The sequence below is a fragment of the Pristis pectinata genome, chromosome 22 (assembly GCF_009764475.1).
Source record: "Pristis pectinata isolate sPriPec2 chromosome 22, sPriPec2.1.pri, whole genome shotgun sequence".
In the NCBI taxonomy this organism is placed as follows: Eukaryota; Metazoa; Chordata; class Chondrichthyes; order Rhinopristiformes; family Pristidae; genus Pristis; species Pristis pectinata.
The window spans coordinates 19,584,733-19,598,321 of record NC_067426.1 but is presented as its reverse complement, the minus strand read 5'-3'; positions in this window follow the sequence as shown (position 1 = coordinate 19,598,321).

The following is a 13,589-nucleotide window of genomic DNA, read 5'->3' as shown; positions in this document are numbered from 1 at the left end:
TGGTGCTCAAGCACCATTAGATGGTATGGTTCTCCACAGCACTACTGGTGCCTCATACTGTCACTGTGGTCATTAATGAGGTCATCTTGCATGGTCCAGATGAAGGGTCTCAACCCAAAATGTGGACTGTCCATTTCCCTCCATAGATGCTGCCTGAGCCGTTGAATTCCTACATGGCTTTGTGTGTTGACTTGATATCCATTACTTTACATCATAGTGACCAATCTGCACTGTCTGTTTGAGCACTTATTCCAAATGTTCATAGTAGTAGGCACATCATGAATCACAAAGAGACTGCTAAAACACACTCATCCCCAATCCACTCTTTAAAAACTGCACTGTGAATCTGTGCCTGCACAATACATACAGGAGACACATTTGAAGGGGAGGCTCCAAGAATCCATAACAATAGTGGTGACCAGCATTTGAGTGCTAAAAATAGAGCTGAAGCATTTAAAACCATGTTCACCCTGGTTCATCTCTGTTCCCTCCTGAGATCCTCAGCATCAGATGCCAGTTCATTTCACTGAATAAGATATCAAAAATGTTTAACTACCTACTCTTGATATCTAATGACATCATTGAGTCCACCATCATTAGTATCCTGGGGCTCACCATTGTCCAGAACACACTTAAGACCACTTTTGATGAATCTGTTAATCACCTCCTCCTTTGGCTGAATGCTTTCAATAATTTTGCTTCTGTAAAGGAGATTGGTATGTTAAAGACATAATTTTTAAGGTTGTGACTCTGACTAAGGAAAAGGTTATTAAATCATATCTTAGTTCATTACTTATGATACTTATTATTTTCCATTCATATAAGAACTGGAATACAATAATGGGAAGACCATGTAGAACAAAGGATAATATTGAACTTTATGACTGCCACTAATCTTAACATGCAAATTAAACCATTAGTCTGATTTATTGCTGACTAACCTCAGGCTGACATTGACGGATTGGAACTCGTTTTTGCAAACTTGGTGAACCACAATCTATTGATAAAATGTGTTTTAATTCAGCAGAATCACAGTTGAAAATTTAGTTGTTTTTTTAACTTTTATATTAAAAGAACTTTCTAAATGAGGACTTTACTGCACAGCTGTTCAGGCAGCCTGGCACAGTGTGGGTGGGGTTGGACAGTGGTTGTGTTGCATGCTACAACATTGTGCAAACAGTATGGAGGTTCACTGCTGAGAACTACTGCCTTGAGTTTTTGATCTCAGTTGGATGACAAGGAAGATGGCAAGTGAAGATATGGCTTTCCTAACAAAAAAGGAATAATTATGAGTTATACTCTCACTCTCACGTATCTCCTGATAAGCAGCTCAAGGACAACAGTAATTGCCAGAGTGGCATGTGATAGTGTCTTTATTTAGCCTAGAAAGTGACAGCAGAGCCACACTACAAAATGTATGCAATAATGAATGCTCCTGGTGCTGTCACTATGTCCAGGTCTGTTTACAAAGCTGGCAAAGTGCACAGTAACATGATTTATTAGGGGCTCACATTCCATTCATACTGCGAGTTTCCTGCTGGAAGAAAATAATCTTTGCTATTACTCCATTAAATGCAATTCTACGTCAGCAAACAGAAACAGAAAATGCTGGAAAAACTCAACAGGTCAGGCAGTGTGGAAAGAGGAACAGTCAGTGTCTTGGATCTGAGACCCTTTGTCAGAACTGGAAAAGAGAGATGCAAGTTAGTTTTCAGTAGGAGAGAAGATGGAGGAGGGATATGTAGAACAAAGGGAGAGTCTATGATAGGACAAATCAAAATGGCTTAATGGCAGCGGCTCTCTATCCAGAGCTACTGCTTGACCTGCTGAGATTTTCCAGCGCTTTTTTGTTTCCAATTTTCAGGATCTTCAGTTTCCTTGATTTTCATTTCTACTTCGTGTTTGGTGCTGGATGCAAATGAAAGTCTTCAAGTCAAAATATTAGTAACCTATATTTTCTCTTTACAAATGCTGATAGGCCATATATTTCTAGTGTGCTCTTGTTTTGTATTTTCAGAATTTTTACGTTTTACTGCCTCTTATCAGTTAAATCCTTGTTGCTTCTTTTTACCAGATACCTGAACTGTAAAAAGTATTTGTTTTCAATATTAAAAGTTACTGCAAGAGCTGTGTCTATAAATAACATGCATGTTGTTATAAAGTACTGTGAAATGTAAGCATCATAAAACGGTCCTGTCCTCGGAATATTATTATTTTTGATTCCAATTGTAACTGTCCTCCTTGAATAGGTCAGTGTACCAGCAAGAAATAGTTAATTCTGCAGGGCTGAGTAATATTTACAATGCACGGTAGACTGTCAATTCACACAAGAGAAAATAAAGCTGATAATATACAAAGGTGGAAATAATCACTCAGCGGACAGCAGTTGCCTTCAGCTTTTTGGAATTAATTTAACAGCCTCTGTTGAATCCAAAGTTCATTCAGGCCACCAGAACAATATCTCTGGAGAGAGGAATTTCCAGATATTATCTCACTTTAAATAAAACCATTCTTGCAATTCAGGTCCTGTGGCTAGTAAGATTTTCTCAACTGATGAAAGAGAAAAAAACATCTTAATTTAGATTTATAATCATTTGGCCCATTAACTTAGTCCTTACTTGGTGCAAAGAAGCATGTTATTTTATTTGGATTACATTTTTCTTAGTTATTACTTTAGTAGACAATATAAAGTATCCTAAAATAAGTAAGTCATAAATGTATTGCAGCAACTATTTGATTAAATTATTAAATGCCATTTGCCATAGGTAAGTAGGATGCATATTTGCAATTGCAATTCAGAAACTACCTTAATCACTCTGGTGTCAGAGCGCTACTGGTCTATACTTGGAGAGATTACCATGTAAAATTGGCAGTGACTAGCATTAAAATGTCTTTCTGCACAATCAGCCAATTTATGGCACAAAGTATGCTATAAAGGCCACTGAGGAGGAAAAATATAACTAACTTGAAATTCAAAAGCAAATGAAATGAACAAAGTTAATCCCAAAAGGAAAGAGAAATATATGAATGATTTTACAGTATATGTTCTCTTAAGGTGTTTGATTCTGGTTTTCTCATTGCATAAAACAAACTTATAGAATTTTCAATAAGTCAAGCACATTTTATAGTGTGCAATATATAATTTGTAAAGTAGCTATTCTATCCTTCCATGTCTGTAAGCTCTCCTTATGCCTGCAATGCCACCAACACACCAGGCTGGTTTGTATCATATCAATTCCTTCATTTGCTTATTTACTTTACATTCCTTCAGAGTTTCTACTTCAAATAATTGCCTGAATGCGTTTTTTTATTTATCTGGTCAAAACTTTTGTTTTAAACTGTTCCTGTCTTCTCTGAGATGCTTATGACGCTGAAACTGCCTTCCATACAGCATCATAGTTGCTACAAAAAATATTTGAGTGCTTTGCATCTGAACCATATTTAGCAATAAGCTTCAAAATAATTTTTGTTATGTAGAGTGGTTTATAACTCTTACTGCAAACTGAGTTGCTAACATTATTGGTCTGCTCTCTCCTTTATCTCACTCGGGTCCTCCTAGCCATAATTCCAAAAGCACCAGTGCATTTTTATACTGCACTTATTCTATTTCATCCTTTTCCAAAGTGAGCAAGACAGACACAGCATTTAGACATTATTGGTTTTCACCATGTCACATTGATCTTTCTCCATCAGTCTTGCTTACTTTAGTAAATTTTAGACAGATAATGCTCTGTGCAGTTCCTTGAGTTGTGCTGATTTTACATTTCTGACTGCTGGACATTACTGACAAATATTTTTTCACTCTATTCCATTTTTGGATGAAGATGGCATTGTGTAGGAGGTGGACATTTGATCCATTGAGAAATGGCCATGTCTATCTGCCATCATTTTGGTTCAGCTTTTTTTCATCTTTCTGTTTTTCATATAGTCTGGCCAGCTGGGCATGTGCCACAGACTCACTATTAGCAACACATTGCACAGACAAAGCTTAATCTCATCTCCACTGCCTCTTAGCTGCCACATTTGGTCATCTGCCATCTTCTCATCAAAGACAGAGCTATAGAGGCAAACAGCATGGAAACAGGCACCGATCTACACTAAGTCAAAATAAAAAAAAACTGTAGACGCTGGAAATCTAAAACAATGGCCACTAAAATTGTGCCTAGTGTATAGGTGAGTGTAGAATCTGGGGGAGTTGATAGGGATGTGGGGATCTGGTCAATGAGTGAAAGGGAGCAGTCACCCTCTAACTGCTTGTATTCACTCATTGACCGGATAACCTTGTTTACAGTTTATCCCCATCGTCACCCAGATTCACCCATCAGAACCAACCCCTCTCCCCCACCTTCCCTGCAGTTTTACAAGCTTCTTTTGTCTCCTTTTCAGTTTTAATGAAGGGTCTCTGACCTGAAACATTGACTGTCTCTTTTTCCCCAGACCTGCTGAGTACTTCCAGTATTTTCTATTTTTGTAATGATCTACACTAATACTACACTAATTTCAGTTTATTCTCCCCATATCCCCAACAACTCCACCCCCCACCCCATACTGTACACTCCCCTACACACTAGGGGTAACTTACAATGGCCAATTAACCGACTGAGCCACATGACTTTAGGACATGGGAGGAAACCCACGTTGTCGCAGGATGAATGTGCAACTCCACACAGATAGTACCTGAGGTCAGGATTGTAAGGTCTACCTTCTACCAGCTGTGTCACTGTGCTATCTTTGTTCCACCACACCACCACCCCCCCCCCCCCCCCACCCACCATCTCTGCCACCTAAACTGTTTCTCTCTTTCCCAGTTCTGAGGAAGGGTTCTGGACTTGAACCATTAATTGTTTCTCTTTCCACAGATGCTACCTGACTTGCTACCTGGGAAATTTCTAATCCACTGCAAAGCCTTTACATCCTTCCTACATTGTGGTGCCAAGAACTGGACCCAACAATCCAGCTGGGTACCGTGTGTGATCTAATAGTTTATTTTCACATAATTCCCTGGTTTTTATACTCAATACCTCTATTGCTAAATCTCGATTCCACATCCACCATGAAATGCTATGTGTTACCATCTTCAAAGATTTGCTCACCAACCCCTCCACATCCCTGTCTTCTTGCAGTCCCTTTAATGTTGGAACATACAATACATATAGCTTCTCCTCATCCTTTCCACCAAAATGTGCCACATCACAAATTATCCATGGATATTTCATTTGCCATTCCACCAGCCTGCCCCTGTCTTCCTGTGGTCTGCAGCATTCCTCTTTTTGTTACACTTCCAAGATTTGCATCATACACAAACTTCAAAATTGTGTCCCTTTCACCTTATGCATACCCAATCCCTGTACAATTTATTAACATATAGCAAAAATAACAGTAGGCCTTGGGTAACACTTTCCTATTCAAATAAAAGGCACATGCCTCAACTTCCTGTTTTCCGTCTCTCAACCTGTTTCGCATCCATGATGCTTTTGCCTCTTTTATCACAAGGGCTTCAGTTTTTTTCAGGCCTAATATGTGGACCCTTTCAAACATTTGCATATGTAACATTAAATACTGTCATCCACCCTCTTTTACCTCAGCAAAAACTTCAATTTAGTCAAACGTGATTTGTCCTTAAAAGGTCTGTGCTTTCCTTGAGCACTTCATGCTTGTCCAAGTGGTTATTAATACTGAAACCCGTCCATCCCACCCTACCCTGCTCCACAGTATTTAACTTTCTCATCATTATATTCCTAGCATGTGCACTAGGGCAGGGAGACATATCTAGCTTGGTGTATCAGAAAGTAAAATTTGCCCCCAAAATATTACCCATCTCTACAATACACCAAGTTCTTGAATTTGGGGTGCCCAAGGCCATCCCTGCCACAATTCTTCATGTGACCTTCTTATAATCGTTCTTTCTGTACCAGTACTTGCCATTAGCATACTGAGTGACACAAGCTGTTGCGAGGCACTCATCTGAAGTCGAGCTCTGCCAGTTCCCCCTCTTGGGAACCTGCAAGAAAAGAACATATTTCAGTGTTTGCAGGAAGATACACCTTGAAACGTAGCTTAACTTCACAAGGCACTACAGCAAGTTAAGCTGAATTATTGAAACATATGGTTATTTGTAGGGGAATAAATATGGAGAAATGGAATGAAAATCAAAGGATACTAACTATTTCAGGATTGTTACCTAATTAGCCTAGAAGTGATTGTATGATTCATTTATATTATGATGTTGTTATGAAGCTAAACTTGGCTCACTACTCAGAGCAGTTTGTAAAATTGGGGTCCCAACATCTTGCTTGTAGCTTTAAATACATTTTGGAATGTTCTCTATGTTATAGACGTTATACAAGTGTCATTAGGGATGGAATGGCTTCCATTCATTGACCACAACAAGGTTATGACCTTAATAGGCTATTTGCCTCTTGTACATCAAGGAGCAATCAGGCAGTTTCTGCTCCAGCATTATTGTTACAAGATAGTCCAAACTTCAGAAACAACTAGCCTTCTCTGTCAGCCCTGTAAATTAGTCACATTAAGTGGGTAGTTTTTCCTTGTGTCTGTCTCAAGCCATTATTGTGTCCTTTGTTTCAGAAGCTTTAAGATTAAGCAGCAGTCCTTTAAGAGTTGATGGTATCCTATAATCTACCTCTTAACCTCATGGCAATCAACGCCTGTCACATTCCAATTGCTAGAGGTGGTATGTATTTATTACAATGGACTTGCCTCACATATAGTGCAAGGTCAAGGAATGCACTACTGGCATGCACAGACGGTGAAGAGTAATATTCCCTGTGCATCTATCCCGTGATCACATTATTTATATAATGCCCCTTTCACTAGGCTGTACTTATCCATGTCCCCATCTCCTCATTGTCACATTACCTATTAAATGTTTGCACATCTTTATTGAAGAGCTTAGGAAGGCTCTGACCTTGACTGGATTTACTGCGTTTTTCTAGCATCTTCAATAACACTTTGAATCGCATTGCAAACTACTTGCCTAATGTCAGAAGCATGGTAGAATTTATGTAATGTGAATGCAATTACAGAATAAATCATAGGGTGGCCAAATTCCAGGCTGCAGTTTAGCAATGTTTGACTAACTATAGTTCAGAATGTAATCAACAAATTAAAACACACAATTGCACTTTCTTAATTTGCCACTAATCAACCTGCAGAAACTTGACACATGAGGTTAAAGAAACAACACAGCATCTATGGTCTGCCTTTGTCCAGCATGTTTTAATTCACAAACAAAATGCTGGAAGCAGACAGCAGTTTGGGCAGCAGGAAGAGAATTCACATTTCACAGCAAAGATCACAATGATTCCTCTATGACTCTATTACTCCTCACACAGGTGCAAGTGGGAGAAGTGATCCTGAACACCCTCTGTGGATAGGGTGAGAAAACAAGTCAGTTTTAAGTTACGGAGAGGATGGGAAGAGGTAAATGGGACAAAGGGAATATCTCAGATAGGGTGGGGTCAGTATACCCTGGTGATTCCAGTGCCTATGGAGTTCTCTGGTTAACAGATTAATGAAAAGTTAGAAAGGAGAGAGAGTAAACCAGTGAAGAGACATGTTAAAACCATAAAGCTGTTATTAAAACCTGAAAGCAAAGTGAGAATGTTCGAAGGACTCAGCAGAAGAACTGAGTTAATATTACAGATTGATAACCTTGCAGCAGAACTAATCAGTTCTGATACAAACAGGAAAGGCGAGTTATCATGATTTTGATTTAAGTTGATAAAAGACTAACCTATCTGTGACTGCATGGGAGATCATGTTGTTATATATATTCCACTGATGCAAGGGAAAGATTTCCTCTGAGTACAATGCTTAATGAAATCATAAATCTAAGTGAACCTCATACAATATATTCTGCCAGAGTTTTTCTCCAGAAATATTGGAGTCAAAATTGGTCCATATTGCACAGTTTTTCAACATTGCGTGTGCAAATTACAAATGCAAGCTTTTAGAAAGAGATTTTTGCTACTTGGCAGAGTATGTGGCAATTGAATATATGAATTGTGCACAATAGATGGTTGTTGCTAATCCTCAAATCCTCTGATAGCTGTCTCGCAACATTGGACCTTTACGGTTAACACATTGCATTAAGCATGTTCAGGAAACAGCAGCATAAACACAATTTGAAATGATTATCAGTTAATTGCATGTTTGATGCAGAATGAATAATAGGGGAGTTGGTTGGAGAGAGATGCTAAGCTTGGCTGGAGGAGATTCAGGAAAGTTGTTAAATTCTTTGGGCAGTATACTGGCTGAGTCACCATTCAGGAACTTGACTCAAACCTTCAGCCATAGCTGGATTTTGGAATTCAGCAAGGAAAGTAAAACAAGGAAAGCACACAGAGCGGGAGGAACTGCTGGAAGAGGGAATATCAGGAGATGCAGAAATATCTTCAGCTGGAGGTGTTGAGGATCACTCCCCCAACTGCATCTGTGTGAGGAATAATAGAGGTATAGAGTAATACAGCATGCAAACAGGCCCTTTAGTCCAACTCGTTCATGCCGACCATGGTGTCCACAAAGCTACTGCCATTTGTTTGCTATTGGCCCATATCCCACTAAATCCCTCCTATCCATGTACTTCTCCAAATGTCTTTTGAATATTGTTATTAAAATGTTTCAGAAGATTCTCCTTCAAGAAGGTGGTGGTTACTTGTTCAGGACCAGGACTGCTTTATTGTGGCAGTCAGTCACAGTGGCCTGAACATGTTTCCCTCAGACTTCTTCCAGGCTGCAGATGGGAACTCTTGCAACCTTTCATAATTTTTTGCACACCATCGCAGTTGGGAGACCACTGAGTTTCTTTTCATCCTGAGAGTTAAATTCATCTCCTTTTCTCTCTTTGAAAAGTGGAATAGGCAGCAGCCACAGGGGTTTTTTGCCACAGCTGTCTGAGTCCTAGAGTCATAGAGAGATGCAGCACAGAAACGGGTCCTTCATCCCACTGAGTCCACACTGATCATCAACAACCCATTTTACACCAGTTCTACATTAATCCACTTATTTTTATTCTCCCCACATTCTCTTCAACTCCCCCAAATTCTATCACTCACCTACACATCAGGGGAAATTTACAGTGGACAATGAATGTACCAGCTCACAAATCTTTGGGATGTGGGACAAAACTGTTTGGGGGGTGTATGTGAGGTATGTGCTCATGCATATAGCTCACATACACCACCCACACAGCCCATACTATCTATGCTATGGCATAACAGTGTTAGGTGCACAACCTATAAATCCAACTATCTTCTGCGTTAACAGAGCAGGGCATCATGAGAGGCCCATTCTATTCCTACTCCCTACGACATCCGAGCATGAGGAGCAGAGGGAAGACTGGAGCAAGAGGAGGAGGAGGGGCATTGTGAGATGATGAGCAAAGAGCTTCATTGCATCTGACTGCCCAAAACACCACCTCAGAGACTGGCACTGCCGGGGTTGAATGGAATCATGGAATAATAGAGAATACAACACAGAAGAAGGCCATTCAACCCATTGTACAGTATGTACTGATTGAAAAAGAGCTACCAAACCTAACTCCACTTTCCATCACTTGGTCTGTAGCTCTGCAGTTCACTGCACTCCAAGTACTTTTTAAATGTGGTGAGGGTTTCTACCTCTATGATCCTTTCAGACAGTGAGTTCCGGATATGTACCATTCTGAAGGTGGGATAATTATTCTTCACCTCCCACTCTAATTCCTTTACCAACCATTTAGTCATGTATCCTCTGGTTTTGACCTCTTTGCTAAGACCAATAGGTTTCTCATGGCAGATTATGTTAGAGGGACACGCATTGCAGGGAGTTACACCAGGATCTAATGGGTTGCAGTCAGGCATCAGGCTTAGGAGCGTGCAGTGGCCTGTGGGAGGTTAGAGAGGCTGGGATCCGTGTATCCATACTGTCTCAGAGGATTTAGACGAGGGCCATAATTGGGATGCTTCCTTGAATGGGCTGATATGGATGGACAATGAAATGGTAAGTATGTGCCAGGCATGAGATGTGAAGGAGCATGGAGGAGTCCGGCACCATGTTCTTTTGGAGATTATGTGGAGTCAGGAAACCAGAAAGTCTTTCAGTCTCATTCTGATACAATTGAAGATCTGAGCTCTGTGGAACCAATCTGAAGCTTTAAAGGAACATTTGTATGCTACCAGGGAGCAGCATGTTATCCTCACTGAGCCCAGGAATGAGCAGATCTCAGTGAGTACCAAAGTGTCATTCATGAGTAGATTTCTCTTTCAGTGGACAAAGTAATTCTCTCTATGAGCAGTTAGCATTTCCTCAAAACAGAGATGCCAGACAAGAACAGATTGCTCTCTTACAGAAGCAGAGAAATGGTGCATAGGACTGGTCTCTTTTCCACAGGAAAGGTATATAACCCTCCACTCTCACCCTCTCCATCATGAGTAGAGTGTTGCTTTGTGTGGTGAGCTGATACAGAGTCTGACAGCTCAAAACACCACCTCAGAGACTGGTACTGCCATGGATGAGCAGAATCATGGAATAATAGAAAAGTTACAACACGGAAGGAGGCCATTCAACCTATTGTATGTACTGGTTGATAAAGAGCTATGTACCTGAATCCCACTTTCCAGAACTTGGTCCGAGCTCTGCAGATCACACCACTTCAAGTATTGTAAATATACAAGTACTGTGGAGAAGAGCAGGGACCAGGCAGCTGTGATACAGGTTCTGTCGCTGTCTGTGATTGGAGGTTAAAACTTCGTAGTGTGGCTGTTTTCCAGGTTCCACTTCATGACACATAGGTTCTGGGTCTCCTAGCTCCTGACTTTGGCAAGTTTGTGTAGCTTTCAGTCAATGATCATCTGTCCTTGGCGTGTACTGCATTGATGCAGGTAATAAAATCTTATCCTTAGGAGACTTATGGTGTTTTTCACCACAGTTCCAGTACTTACATTGTCTTGTTTTTGTTAAGTCTATGTTCAACAGCTCTGGTTGGAGGTCACACGGGTGTCAATAGCCAGGAAGAAGAGATATATCCCTTGACTCAGAATCCATCCTTCTAGGTAGTGATGGCTGCTGAAAATTCTGGTAGCATGGAATCCGTCAGGATGAAGGAGTCATAGAGTCATCCAGCATGGATATAGATCCTCTGGCCCATTCCATCCATTGAATAACTGATTACACTATTTCTGTTTTCCAGCACGTGGTCTGTAGTCTTTTGTGTCAAGATGATTCAAGTGCTCATCCAAGTACTTAAATGTTGTGAGAGTACTTATCTCCACCAATGCCTCAGGTAAAGCATTCCCGATTTCAATCACCATCTGGGAGAAAAAATTCTTCCTCAGATCCACTCTAAATCTCCTACCTTACATTAAACCCAAGCCAAGAGGAAAAGTTTCTCACTATCTATCTTATCTGTGTCCCTCATAATTTTGTATAACTCCCTCATACACATGCCAGGTGAAGTTGAATGCAGGGAAATGTGAGGTGATGCAATTTGGTAGGAAAAATGAGAAAAGGCTCCAGATAATAGAGAGTACTGTTCTAAAAGGGGTTCAAGAGCAGAGGGACTTGAGGATACGCATGCAGAAATCATTGGAAAAGTTAGGGCAGGTTAAAAAAGTGGTTAATAATGCAAACACAATTCTGGGCTGTATCAGTAGATACACTGACTATAACTGCAGAGATGTTATTCTGAACCTTTATTCTGAATCTGATCCAGCCTCAAATGTAGTATTATGTTCAATTATGGTAATCAAGTTATCAGAAAGATGTGAAGGCAACCAAGAAAGTCCAGAAAATATTTATGAGAATGGCTCCTGGAATGAGTGACTACAGTTGCAAGGATATATTAGGAACTGGGATTGTTTTCTTAGGTGAAAAGTCTGAGGGAAGATTTGATAGTATATAAAATGTTGAGGAGATAGGGTGGATAATGGGATGTTGTTCACTTTGGGAGGGGTCGTTGTTTGGTCACAGGTATAAAACAAGCAGGAAAAGAATTAAAAGAGACAAGAGTAAGACGTTTCTTATGTAATTTGTGGTTGGAATCTGGAATGCACTGCTTGCATGGGTGGGGGAGGTAGATTGCAGGGTGGCCTTTAAAACGGAATTGGATAGATAAATGTAGGTGGAAAACAGAGAAGGGGCTGGGGATTGGAATTCTGATAATCTGGCACACCTGGGGCATTGGTAGAACCAAACTAACGAATTTTCCAGACTATTGGATGTTACTCATCTTACCCCAACACTTCTTGCATTTTTTTTACATCTTATAATAAATGTTCCTTGATCTTGAGAAGTTTAAAGGGAGTGCAGGAAACAGGGCTGTGGTGAGTTTCAGTTTATCAAACAAGCACTCTGGACCTTTAGCTCTGGCCACAAACCTACCTATGTTCCCGACCATAGTGTTCCCTACCCAATCCTGGCTCCTGCTGCACACTGCTCAGATGCCAACCTAGCAAGCGTGTGGGTTATATGTCTGCAGATAACGATGAACAAATGACTGGGGCAGATGCTGCACCATCGGAATTTTCAAACAACTGGATACCAGATTATTGGAGTTTTACTGCAGTGGGTTGCTCTGATGGAGAACTGGCATGGACACGACGGGCCAAATGGCCTAATTTCTGTGCTATAATCATTCTATGATTTTAATGTAGACTGGGCCTGGAAGAACTCAAGCCAGTGTTGCAATTGGCGTGATTTCTCTTGACAATGATCCTTAGCACAATCTTCTCCAGGTTAAATCGAGACTGGATTGCGCTTTAAAAAGTGCTGCAGAATCCAATTTCTGAACTGAAGTCGTCATTTAGCAGCTCCTGCACACACTGATCTCCTATTGGGAATCTAAATGGAAGCTTTATTGTGCCCCCCCCCCCCTCCATTTACGTGGACAAATGATGCACCATCTGCCAGCTTGTTTGGGAGGAATACAAGGCAGTACGTTAGACTGAAGCGCAAACTGAGACATGCAGTGTGGGGTTTGCTACATAAAGTACTGTCAGAACTCCGCCAGCCAAGCAGCATCTGCGGAAAGGTTTAACGTTTCGGGTCAGGGTCCCTTCTTCGGAACTCCGGTAAAACGTCAGCTGTTTTCTCTTTTCACAGATGCTGCTTGACTGGCTGATTTCTTTCGGCATCTTTTGTGTCAGATTGCAGCAGCCACAGTTTTATTTGTTGGACCAGCGGTAGGGATGTGAGGGTTCGTCAACGCATCGGTGCCCATTGCATTGTGCAGGGCAAGAGATGCTGGTGCGCTGGGGTGATGGTGGGAAATGGACAGTCAACGTCTCGGGTCGAGACCCTTCATCTGGATCCAGGGCGCGGGGTCTCCATCCAAAACGTCGACTGTCCATTCCCCTCCACAGATGCTGCCTGACCCGCTGAGTTCCTCCAGCGCTTTGTGTGTTGCTCCAGTTTCCAGCACCTGCCATCTCTTGTGTCTCCTCGATGAAGATGTGTCACTTGGCCCAGATGAAGAGGCAGCAGAATCATTATCTGATTGCGGCACCTCCTGGGGGGATTGAATTCAGCCCATCAGCAGGTGCGCCGCTTTAAATGCAGGCGAGGACCTCTCCCTGCTTCACAGGACCTGT